The sequence below is a fragment of the Electrophorus electricus genome, chromosome 1 (genome assembly GCF_013358815.1).
Source record: "Electrophorus electricus isolate fEleEle1 chromosome 1, fEleEle1.pri, whole genome shotgun sequence".
Lineage (NCBI taxonomy): Eukaryota > Metazoa > Chordata > Actinopteri > Gymnotiformes > Gymnotidae > Electrophorus > Electrophorus electricus.
In genome coordinates, this window is record NC_049535.1 from 25,375,252 (window position 1) to 25,387,301 (window position 12,050).

The window sequence follows — 12,050 nt, forward strand, 5'->3', positions numbered from 1 at the left end:
TCATTGATTTATCAACTGCTTAACAGTAAATCAGTTAAGAAATGTACAGCTTGACAGATAGACTAAATAGATAATACAACACATAAATTACAAATAACCACTGATTGATTCATTAATTAACTGGTAAATAAAAATATAACTGATTTGAACATAATTCTTTGATAAAGTGATTGATTAAAAATATATATTTATTTATTTATATATTAACTTTTTATTTATTGCTCTTTCTATTATTGATTTGTTTATTGTAACAGAATGACAGTATCCAAACTGCAAACAATCATTTCATTGATTGTTACAAAAAATTGCTCTCTCTGTGTAAATGAAAGCATGTGGCAACAACAGCTTTCAATAAAATGGTAACATGAAATTGCATGTATGAATTGTGTGTTTGAATGGTTACTAACAAATGCATTGAGATGTTCTGTGATGTATAAATGTATAAGTTAGAATAGACATAGTATTTCTGTATTATCAAATTAAATGTAAGATTAAGTGCAAAGAGCTTGTGTCTGCAAATCTGTAACTTGTATATCCCCTGAATCCCACTGAACATGCATTTCACTAGTTAAAGACAACCTAAAATAAGCAGAACTGAAAATGATTATGCTGGAAGCAGAGCATTACCAGAGTAAAGTGTCTGATTTTGCAGAGTACAGGTTGCCATTGGCTACCAAGAATGTTCAGTTGTCCAATGCCATTCATTAAAATGTTTCAATATTTACTATTTTGTCTAATTACCTTAGGTCCCCTACAATGGGAGGACTATATAACAAGTCATTTTCTCTGATTCCTATATGGTTCATGGATGAATAAACAGCTTGTATTTGCTACCATTCTTGTACTGTTTTGCCATGGTCCTGCTCTGGTTTGTTACGTTTGCTAGTCTTTGTTGCTTTTGTTTTGCTGATACACCTTTATTAAATTCAGATGCTGCTCTCACAGATCAAGGTTGCTTGAAGGCTGGCAGCACCAGTCTGGAGAATAATGCATACATTATCTACTGTGTAATAACAGCCATAGAGAGACGTGTGGAAGTGAGTGGTTTAATACACACTGCTGAGGGAACAAAAACAAGAATTTACAGTCCTCCTTTCCAGCAAAGTCCAAGTGAAAATTAAATGGGCCGTCTGAGTCCCTCTTGGTCTTTTTGACACTGCTAAGAGAAAAAAGATAAAGAGAGAAAGCAGATGGGACAGTCTCTTCTTTGAAATGCAAAATTAACAGTGTTTGCTCCTAGAATGCACACCTGCTGGGTCCTTGATTTCCAAATTGGATTTTTTTTTATTATCTAAGCTAAATTTTGTACTTTATAGTCTTTAAAACATTTCATGTGATTGATTCAGATTACTGATTTTTGAACCACTGTATTTGAAAAAAGCACCAAAAGCCGCATTTGACTATTTGAGCAATTTTCTAATTAACAAAATGTTGAAGCAACAAAAGCTAAAGTATTTTTTTCTAACAATATTCTACTTTATTGTTTACACACAGAGAAATTTTAATATTAAAAATTATAGTTTGGCATTATACATTTTTTAACATTAGCTCATTATTAAGGATCACTAGGTGCTATATACATAAGTGCCTATGAAGACAAAAAGTGAAAAGGAAAATAGAGTAAAACATTTGAAGCATTCCAATGGTAAATAAGGGCAGATATGTATTTCAAAATATGTTAAAACAGCACATATTGCACTTGAAGAATTTTCAACAAAATAATCTATAGAAGGCCAGTGTGCGCATAAAAGTATCTCATCCAAGCACTGCGGTGTTGAGCTTGTTAATCATGTCAAAGTATTAAATTAAGATGAATATATTGTGGTATGAAGAAAGACATGGAAAAATCTAATGATGTAAATAATGAATTTAATTTATTTATTTAATGACTTTTTTCAAAGTAAATGTGAGGATGTAGTGGTTATCTACCCTGCATTATTTTGTTTTTATCTCTTTATATTGCATGCTTTACAAATGTTTGATTTAGAGGAGAGGTAAAGACAGTATTAAGCTTTTCAGTCTCAGTGATTTCCTACCAGTGAGTGAACTAATGTGGGGTCAGTGAAGGAGGGCATATAATGTTTAATAAAATATAACTCAGTGACACGCATTGATTACTGTAAATAGGGGAGAGTGGCAGGTCTTTTCTCATGTTCTCACATAGTCCTGAGGCTCTGGAGAACTTAAAGACACACACACACACACACACACACACACACACACACACACAGAGCCTGGTCTTAGACCACTTTTCTTATTACATGCCGTTATGATCTGATCAGTATTGAGACATGACTAACCTCATTTCAAACACAAGACAGCATTCCAATCAGGCATGATAACAGATACAAATAATTTGTTAGAGTACATAAAATGTGCCACAGAAAATATTTGTTCAGGAGCAGTGCAATTGGACAATTAGTAGAACATAATTTTCAGAAAAGTGTGCCTTTATTTCACTTCTGAAAAAGTTTGACTCATCTTCCAACATGAAGGTTTTAAATGGAAGTTGCTGTTTTGAAGACAAGTGAACCTTCAAAGCTTTAAATGAAAAACCAGAGAGTCAAAGAGCATTAACAGTCGATATTAAAACTGGAATTTAATATCATAGAATCACTTGTTATTAATAAATGTCTGCCTCATTATGTAGGCATCCAGCTAGTAGAGACAGCCATTCAGGTATTATAGCAATGCTCTGGACCATCTGGATATATGCAATGCTTGTCAAAGATAGAGTGAATAGAAAAAGAGGGAACAAGAACCTTTACCCGTTGCCTTCCTCATTCAGGGGCAGAGCCATGCTGACTGAGCAAACACAGCCATAAAGACTTCAGTGTTCAGTACAGCAAGTGTCGTCTGTATGGTGCTATCTCCACCTAATGATCTGTTCAGGATAACAACTCTAATGGGATCCTATGATGCAGGCACACCAACATTCTCTTATGTGCACAGATTTAAAAAAAAGGTGTGCACCAAATTTCTGCACAAACAAGAAAAGTATTGGGAATTCAATGGGCAGGCAAGAATGCTCTATAGGTACATCAATAAACATATACAAATATGGTTTCCTCAAAATTTGTATGCGTAGTATCCATATGTGATGTTAATAGTGAATGGGCATGAAGAATAATGGCGAAAGAGAGAAAGGGTAGTATAAGGATGGAATAATACATCCTAAGAACATACACAAACAAACACACACACACACAGAGGGAGTGAGAAAGAGGGAGGAGATTTTTATAGGTAAGAATGGCAGGAAATAACTCAAAATGGAGGCTTGTGTGGAAGTGAGGTAAGCATGAGTAGGATGGAAAAAGCTGTATAATGAAAAGTGACTGATGCAGTTTTGATGGGGGAGGGGGTGAAATGAGTGAATGAAAGATTAGGGGGTGGTAGGGATCCTGTCCTCTGCCAGCTCTATCTATCAACTGAGAGTAGACTGACAGGCTGTTTTAATAATGGATTGCAGGCATTAATGGCGGTGGTGTTTATTTAGCATGCTGGGTAAATCAGTTTGATTTGGAGAGAGGTGAAAGAGTTCACACGCTCCCCTCCCCTTTTCAATTGTCTCTAATACCAGTTCCAAAAGAACAGGCAAGAGATGAAAAGATTAAATCTGTGCCCATTAAATAAAACATTACTGGAGGGTCTGAAATGGAATATAGCGCAGACATACACCAGTTCCCCTGAGCTCAGAATCTTTATGACACAGTCTAATTCACCCTGTCCACCCCACCTCCCAGTAGTCTCTGGGCTATTAGAGAGCATCTAAATAAGCAAGCCCAGACTTATTCAGTTTATGTCACTAATCAGTGGACTGCAGGAACATGTGCAGACATGTCTGAACCATTGTGTGACACTCAGACATTGCAGTTAAATTGTGATTTCTATGGTGCATGTTCTGATTATTCTCAGTATTTTGGCAAAACAAATACATTATAAATGTAAAAAAAATAATAAGAAATGACAATGTGCACTAACTGCACATGAGGCAGGAATGGAGATTTTAGTGCAACTGAACTGGAGGACTGCACTGATTTTCTAAACCTAGTATAACACGAGTGTCTGAGCTGCCTGCCAAAGTAGCCCTTATTAGATATTGCATACAAACATCACTATATTGCTAGCACACACTAAAGATGATAATATATGTGAATGTTGATAATAACTTACCAAACATTATTGCCTAAAACACTATGATCTCCATCCTGTTGAGTAAAATTGCTTGAATTTGCGGAATGTGCCGCAGTAAAAAGTAAAAGACTATTGGACATTGTTTTGTTCATCATGTCTGCCTGTAACTAAACAAAGAAGGTTTAATTTTGCATCCTCTGAACACAGTGTTTGGTTGTCAACTCATACAACTTCAAAACCTGCTTTATAGTCAGGTATTGTGTAATTTAGACAGATATTTTATTATTTCAGTAACAAAAATCATTATAATAAAATGAAACATGAATGAAACTTGAATGAAACATGAATCTACAATGATTTCTATTTCAGTTTCTCCTAACATCTAGCAAAGATATGTAAGCTGGTAATGTTGTTAAACAGCCAAACATGCAAGCTTGTTTAATCATAATCACTAATTTCTATTTTTTTGAGGAGTACAAACACAATGTTGTAGGAAATGGTATTTATCAATTCAATTTTGTCTCAAAAATGTCAGGTGGAATTTGATAAAGACACAAGCATGTTGTTTTTAGAAGCAACAGTGCACAGAATCAGTGCTGGCTAAAGCAGTCAATGACCTACTACTTGAGGATAATTTTCTTTGGTAATGTCAAATTGTGGGTGGGTGTGCGTGTGTGCGAGACATTTGACTTTTGACTATGATGTATCAATGAACATCATGAATGGTTTAGCCAAACAAGTTCTTGACTGGGTTTCACATTTACTTATTAAAGAAAAATGCTTCAAGGTAGTTTGAGTAAATGAGAAGTTTTCAGAGCCTAAATTAGTTCAGCACAGTGTAGTCTATTCTGGGCCTCTTATTTTGAGACCTTTCTATACAGTGTCACGGTTGATCGGCTGGCTAGCAGGAGGGACACGCCCACTCCTTCTAGGGCTCACACGCCTCACCAGCCTCGCTCACAATCACCGGAGTACTGACTGAACTCACCTGTTCGTAATTATAATCTTCTTATTTAAACTCACAGGTTCCAAGGGACTGGGCTTCACATTATAGGATACAGGACACCAGTCTCGTCTGAGATCTGTGGTCACCAATAGGAGAACTGCTGTTTGAGTTTTGGTTTAAGTGTTATCATTGCTAGATGCCGATGGAAAATAAAGAGCACTTTGTTGCAACCCCGCCCCTCACTTCTTCCGTGCCGCAAACGTCACATACAGCCCATGTAACTCACAACCAGAATGATATAAAGCACATGTACCTCAACCAAAATGATATACAACACATGTAACTCACAACCAGAATTATGTACAGCCCATATAACTCACAACCAGAATTATTTTATACTGATGATCAGTTTATAATGATAATGATCATCAGATTCAACAAAATGGAAAACTGTGTTGAATATATATTAGCTTGAATGACCAGAAACTTATTCCTTCACCATTCTGAAACAGAAGTACTGGTGTTATATTCTAAGTCTGTTTGAAATAGAGTTGCCTATTTTAGACCTTGATGGTTGCACTCAGCTTTTTGTGAAAGATTTCATGAAAGCTGGCCAATCATTGCAGTCCTATATGTGACATTCCTAAAACTGCATACTTTCATTTAGGAAACATATTTAAAATAAAACATATACTAACCCTACACCATGCTGAGAATAAATTCTATATTAGACTACATGCTTTTGTAGTTTGCTTTACTTTACTTTAGCAGGAATGGAACGTTAGAGTATATATGATCTATCTCAATCTACTTTGGTTTCTTGTTACATAAAATCTTTGTTACTACAAAATCTTATTTGATGGCCTTTATGTAGAATTGTAGTAGAACAGTCATCTGCTGCAGGGTCACCATTTGGGTGATCGTGTTGATTTTTTTGTCCAATGCCTAAAAACTGCCAGCAAAAAGTCTGGTCAAATGGCAGACCATCATTTTCAAAAAGGGACACTCTTGATGATGTCTCTTTTGTCCTTTGAGCAAATGGCAGACTCTCTCAATCAACCTCCAGAGCTGACAACAGCTGACAACCAGCACATTCACCAGCACCCTACTGACTGCCATTTGGAGCTCATCCAAAAACAGTGAGCATTCTCTGGGTCATGGTTAAGGGAATTCAGGAAACAACAGAAAAATATATAAGATACTCTTCAAAATAGAAAAATCTTAATTTGAAATCTAACAGTTTTGCACTTTGTTGCAGTTTTGTTGCTATTGTACATCTATTGTAGTCTTTTATAATTTGCAAAACACACTATATTGCACATCCTTGTATACTTCTTTTGTGTAGTCTTAGTATATTATGTATATTGTGCTCTGTGTTATAACTACACTGTGGAGTTGACCTCATACTAAAGCTTTTCACCCACATGCATGCTGTGAAGTGATGTGATCATAAAAGGTATTTGATTAGATTTGATTTATTATCTGGCTTAATAAATGTCCATTTCTCTTCCACAAATAAAAAAAAGAAAAACACACCTTGCATGTTGGCCCTGGAACACAACAAGGTCCCTGATATTGGCTGATCTCTTATGCCTTATTGAGTGACCAGTTACTTTAGGAAGGATTCAGCCCTTTCTCTCACTGGAAGCTACTCAGGTGCTTGTCCAGTCTCTTGTCACCTCAAAGCTAGAATATTGCAACTTGCTACTTGCTGGTTTTCCTCTACAGGCCATCAGACCTCTACAACTGTCCAGAATGCAGCAGCAGAACTAGTCTTCCGAAGTTTACGCATGTCATTCCACTGTTGCGTTCCCTTCTCTGTCTTCCAGTAGCTGCCCACATCAGATTTAAAGCCCTGATGTTTACCTACAATGTCAAAAATGGACCAGCTCCTCCATACATGATAACAATGGTTAAAGCCTGAAAGTTGAAGCTCATGAGCATCTTGGCTTGAAACACCATACTTCAAGTCTCGTGGAAGACATGCTTCAAGATTGTTATTTGTCCTGGCTCCCAGACGGTGGAACAAACTTCCAATGGCTGTGTAGACAGCAGAGTCCTTGCAGTTTTCAAACGCAGACTGAAGACATATATTTGTAGAATATTTAACTGACCGTTGATCCTATATTGAGTAACAGAAACTCCTGTACTTATTGTCTAGTATTGTTTGTTATTGCACTTATCATTGTCTGATATAGAGCTTATTGCTTATTTTGCACTTCTAGGTATCAGCATTGATCCCTGTATTTCAGCAGTATTTTAGTTCAATGGAATTTAAACTCTAAACCACTGCACTGGCTAGGATATATTCTATGAGTAGATGACAAAGCACTTTTGTAAGTCACTCTGGACAACAGAGTGAAAATATGCTGAAAATATAAGTGTGTGTTTTCCCTGTGTTCCAGGTTTTGCCTCTGACTCGCCAGTGTTCCCCGATATGTACCAGGTTCTCCAGTGAGCTTTGGACCATATAAAAGGAAGAGGAAGGGAAGAAGGGCTCAGCTTAGGGCTCATTAGAGAAGAGACTGTTGTTGCTAGTGCTTTGACTTGTGGCTGCTTTTTGATATTGTGATTGCTTGGATTTGTATGTATGACTTTGGCTTCTCCCCTTGACTTACGGTTCGCTTTGTCCCTTATTGTTTTGGTTGCTGGTTAGTATGTCTCATGTATATAAGTTACACACCGGTGGTAAGGAGTGGCTGCCATTTTGTTTGGGTGTGGATTTATCTCTGTATATACCACTATAGTCAGTATAGCCATTGTATTTTCTTTTTGTTAGCTTAGTCAGATGCCTTTTTCTTTCTAGTGTGGTTTTGTTTATGTTGGCCTGGGCCACTCCTGAAGCTATTGGAGCAGTTTATTGTATATTTCTGTATTTGAACACCAGAACTTGTAATTACACTTGACATTTGCTTTCAACCTGTATGTCTGGTTTGCATTCCATTACTCATTACCACTGTTGCACTCAAACCCTATGTTACGGCCTCCCAGCCTAGACAGGGTCGTAACACTAGCATGGTTGCTACAGGTGAAAATCCCTCAGAATGAACTGCTTGTACATTTGTGCATTGAATTTACTAAATTTGTGCAGTGCACTATGAAGTGCTAGTGACTTTGTGTTTGTGGAGGAGTTGTTTCTCTGTGCTCAGTTACTCGTCTTTTCCGCTGTAGTATGGTTAGTAAAGACATGGGGCTGTCTGTCTAGACTGTGATTGGACAGCTGCTGATTTTGTGCTTGTGAAGGAGATACTGAGAAAGAGGATGAAAAGAAATGACAGACATAGAGGTGGACAGTATAGCAACAAATTAGTGAGACAATGAGACTAATGTCCTATTGGCACTGTTTGCTGTCATAGACTCTGTGTATGTGTGTGTGTGTGTGTGTGTGTGTGTGTGTGAGAGAGAGAGAGAGAGAGAGAGAGAGAGAGAGAGAGAGAGAGAGAGAGATACAAAAGCCACCTCTCACACTGAATACTTGAACACCTGCAGAACATACATCTACGTTTGTCCTTTACTCAGCCATAAGGAAGCTGAGTACAACACAGAACTGTGCTGCACAGACTGGGCACTGCAAAGGTTTGTAAAGTTTGCTGTCCAATTTAAGTGTTATATTGTGTGAAGTCTGATATGTCCAAATACAGTGCAAATAATTTGGGTAAACAATACAATGTTTAAAGAGGGCTATATATAGAGTTAAGACCTCTGCATTGGTTTGCAGTTCAAGATGGAACTATGGAAATGATGGCTAATTTAAAGCTAGTCATCACATTTGTTCATTACAGTGGTATTTTAGGCAAATGGCAGAGAATTTGTCAACATATCTGTATTTGCATTCTTGCATTTCTGCCAGTAAACCCTCAGAGACCAGCATGAATGAAATGTTGGCGATTATGTCATGCATAACAAATGGGAAATAAAAACTTAAACAACACCCTTACTGCTGATCACCAGTCCAGGAACAAAAAGCTTTGGTGATGGTTCTCCTATAGAGTTCCAAATCCCTCCCCAAATCAGATGCACCTGGTTCTTCCAATAAAGGGGTAGAGCAATCATCTTAATGTGGGAAGGGTGTTAGTTCTCACTTCCCAGCTGTCACATTCAGAGTACATTTAAAGCCAAGCATGGTGGATGTCCAACAGCAAAAAAAGAGTCTAGATAGGTGGGGCCACTGGGACAGATTTTGTTATTAGTTGCTATTGCTTGTTATTATTTCCCTCTGACATCAACAAGCAAATGGGTTGTCCTTCTGCCGGGGTCTTCCTATCCTGTGCCTGTATCCTTCTCCCCTGTATACCTTTCCTAGAGCTGGGTACATGGGCGTGTGAGGATACAAAAGCAGAAGGATGCAGGGCTTGCACCCACAGGTACAAGACAGCATGCTGTATCAGGTCTCCTCCAGACCTTGTGCATGTCATGGTACAGGACAACAGTTCTGCAAGGAATGACTGAGATTAAGACAGGGCAAGGCCAGGCGAGAGATGCACTCAGCAGAGGCTGCGGTGCCTTCAGTCTCCATGTGGCTGAAATAGGAACACAGAGAGAGAAGATTCCAAGTGTTCTGAGAGGGGATGGTGGTAAGAGAGATATGCAGGTCTCACGAGGATGGGTCCATCTCAGTGTGTGTATGGCCTACTGGCATTTTGGCAGTTTAAGGGGTAATGTTTGTTAAAGCTGTCAAAATTGGCCAAAAATAAAGTTAGATTATTCACTTAAAACAAAACACAGGTTCAAACTATTCAAATATCCAGTTTTACACATTATGTGGATAAGAGCACAAGCCAATACAGCAAGAACCGTAAATACTTGTATGGGTATATTTATTTCAATATAACTAAGTCTTTTAACTTTTCTTTGTCGTCAAATTGTATATAATAATCAAACCACCGGGGACATGAAGCTTCTGTGTCTAGCCTTCAAAATCTAAGTCAGTACAGCAGCCTACACTTTTGTTTAAATAAATAGAAGGCACACAAATGTGGAAATGTGACAAGAAAGATGTTTTACCGGAGGCATAATTCACCATAATGTGCTATTAAAAGTGTCAAAACGCTACCTAGCATAAGTAGTTAGCTGACTTCAGGCCATACTCATTTGGGTGCGTATTTTCCAAGTTGTGCCCTCTGGGTGCTAGTGCCAGAATGGTAGGCTAACTGTAGTTGCATACAACTTAATCGCGTACTTCCATAATTTTGTTGTCTACTGACCAAACATGCACGCAGTGCAAATTACTCTTTCTGCGGCCGAGTTGTGAACTCTGCCATTGTTGCCATACGGATGGTAATATTCGCTCGTTTCTTGACCTATATTTCCTTTCAAATCAATGAAAGCGACGTTGTAAGGCTATTATCTGTCATGCAGTGCAGTCAGTACAGCGGTCCAGGCCCACGCGAGAATTCGCGAGGCAGACAGCCGCGGTAGTGCAAGCCAACGCGAGAACTCGCGAAGTAGGCAAATAGCCACGGTGTTGCTGTTTGTGTTCCCCACAGTCGAATGTCATTTCTCACAATCGAATGTCTGTTTTTCGTTTTGGTTTTTTTTTACATCTCGCTTTATATAATAGAGTTTAAAACAAACGTTGACAGCAGCAGTACATGTTCCTTGAGCATCACATGCACCAATTCAACATGGGGGTCTTTGTAAGATGTCTCTTTTCAATGACAGGATACCGGGCAAAAATATATCAACTAATACAGCCATTTGCTGCTTTTCGAGTCCATAAACATGACAATGTGGTACCATGCTGTGGTGTTGATAACTATAATGTTCCTCCTCTATGAGGTAAAGTCAAACATGACATCGTTCTGAAGTACTGCTTATGCGTCATCGTAGGACATCTGAGCACTCCTGGAGGAGAGTGCTAACTGCCCAATTCTGTACAGCTGACCTAAAAACCTCCCACAAATGGTTAGTATAGCACTGATCATTTGAGGGAGAAAAAAACAAGGATATCTATCTGTTCCAAAAAGCAGGACAATTATGCTCTAATTATTAAAAATGTAAGTGTAAATAATTAGCAAATTCATGTAAAATAAAGAAGTGAAGTCATTCCCGCAGCCTCTCTGAACATTGTGTCCATTGCTATTTAGCATCACCAGACCACTAGCAACTGCCTCTTATTAACTTACTCCTATTTTCAACCCTAACCTCTCAGATCCATTATATGACATGACCCCACACTGTTTGACACATCTATTTGTTTTTATTAACTACCAGTTTGTGTAAGCTTCATCTACCTGATTACTGAGCATGTAATTAGGTGATGACAACAGAAAATGCAAGATCTCACAGTCAACAGAGGCTACAGAATGACAGTACAAACATGATACCTCTGTCTCACATACAAATCTGTTCTTGATGTTAACTTTACATCAGTATTACCTTTTTGTACTTTACCTTTATCTACAAAAGACATGCAACAATCTATCATAAAAATAAATGAAATATTTCAGTATGTTAAGTTATATTTTATTCAACTCTTTTACAATGGAAATGTGTCATTTTGCCACCTATCAGTGCCCAAGCTGGCACTACACAGCTGTAACAAGCAGTCCCGTACTGCCTGGGGCAGTAAAGACTGAGCGTCTTGCCCACGGCCACAACTGTCCACTCATAATGTGAACTGTATGCGCAAAGCCTCTAAATTGTTGAATGCACTGGCATTCTCTAAATGACTATTGTTGTGTTATTGTATCCAAATCATGTTATTCCAATTTCTGCCTATTCAAATCCTAATTTTAATTAGTGTATTTTCACTTATACTCTTCAGAGTAATTATCATGATGTGGTACATTCGCAACAAAAAATACTGAGACATTAAACAAAAGTCATTTTGAGCAACATACTATTTCACAATAAAAAACTCATTTCACAAACAAATATTTTTGATAGGGATGGCCCTTTGATTTTATATTGTTTTGGAATTATAGTAGAGAGATACTGTGCACCATGATTGTTTGGTATGTTTCTAAAA

At 37.8% G+C, this 12,050-nt stretch overlaps 1 long non-coding RNA gene across 1 annotated transcript in view; it reads right to left on the bottom strand.

Annotated features, from left to right (window-relative positions):
• Nucleotides 1–809: 809 nt before the first annotated feature.
• Nucleotides 810–12,050, bottom strand: part of LOC113575239 — a 34,773-nt gene continuing 23,532 nt past the window's right edge. The window contains exon 3 of the long non-coding RNA XR_003410390.2: nt 810–1,159. This is a non-coding gene — a long non-coding RNA (uncharacterized LOC113575239). The remainder of the gene's footprint in view (nt 1,160–12,050) is intronic.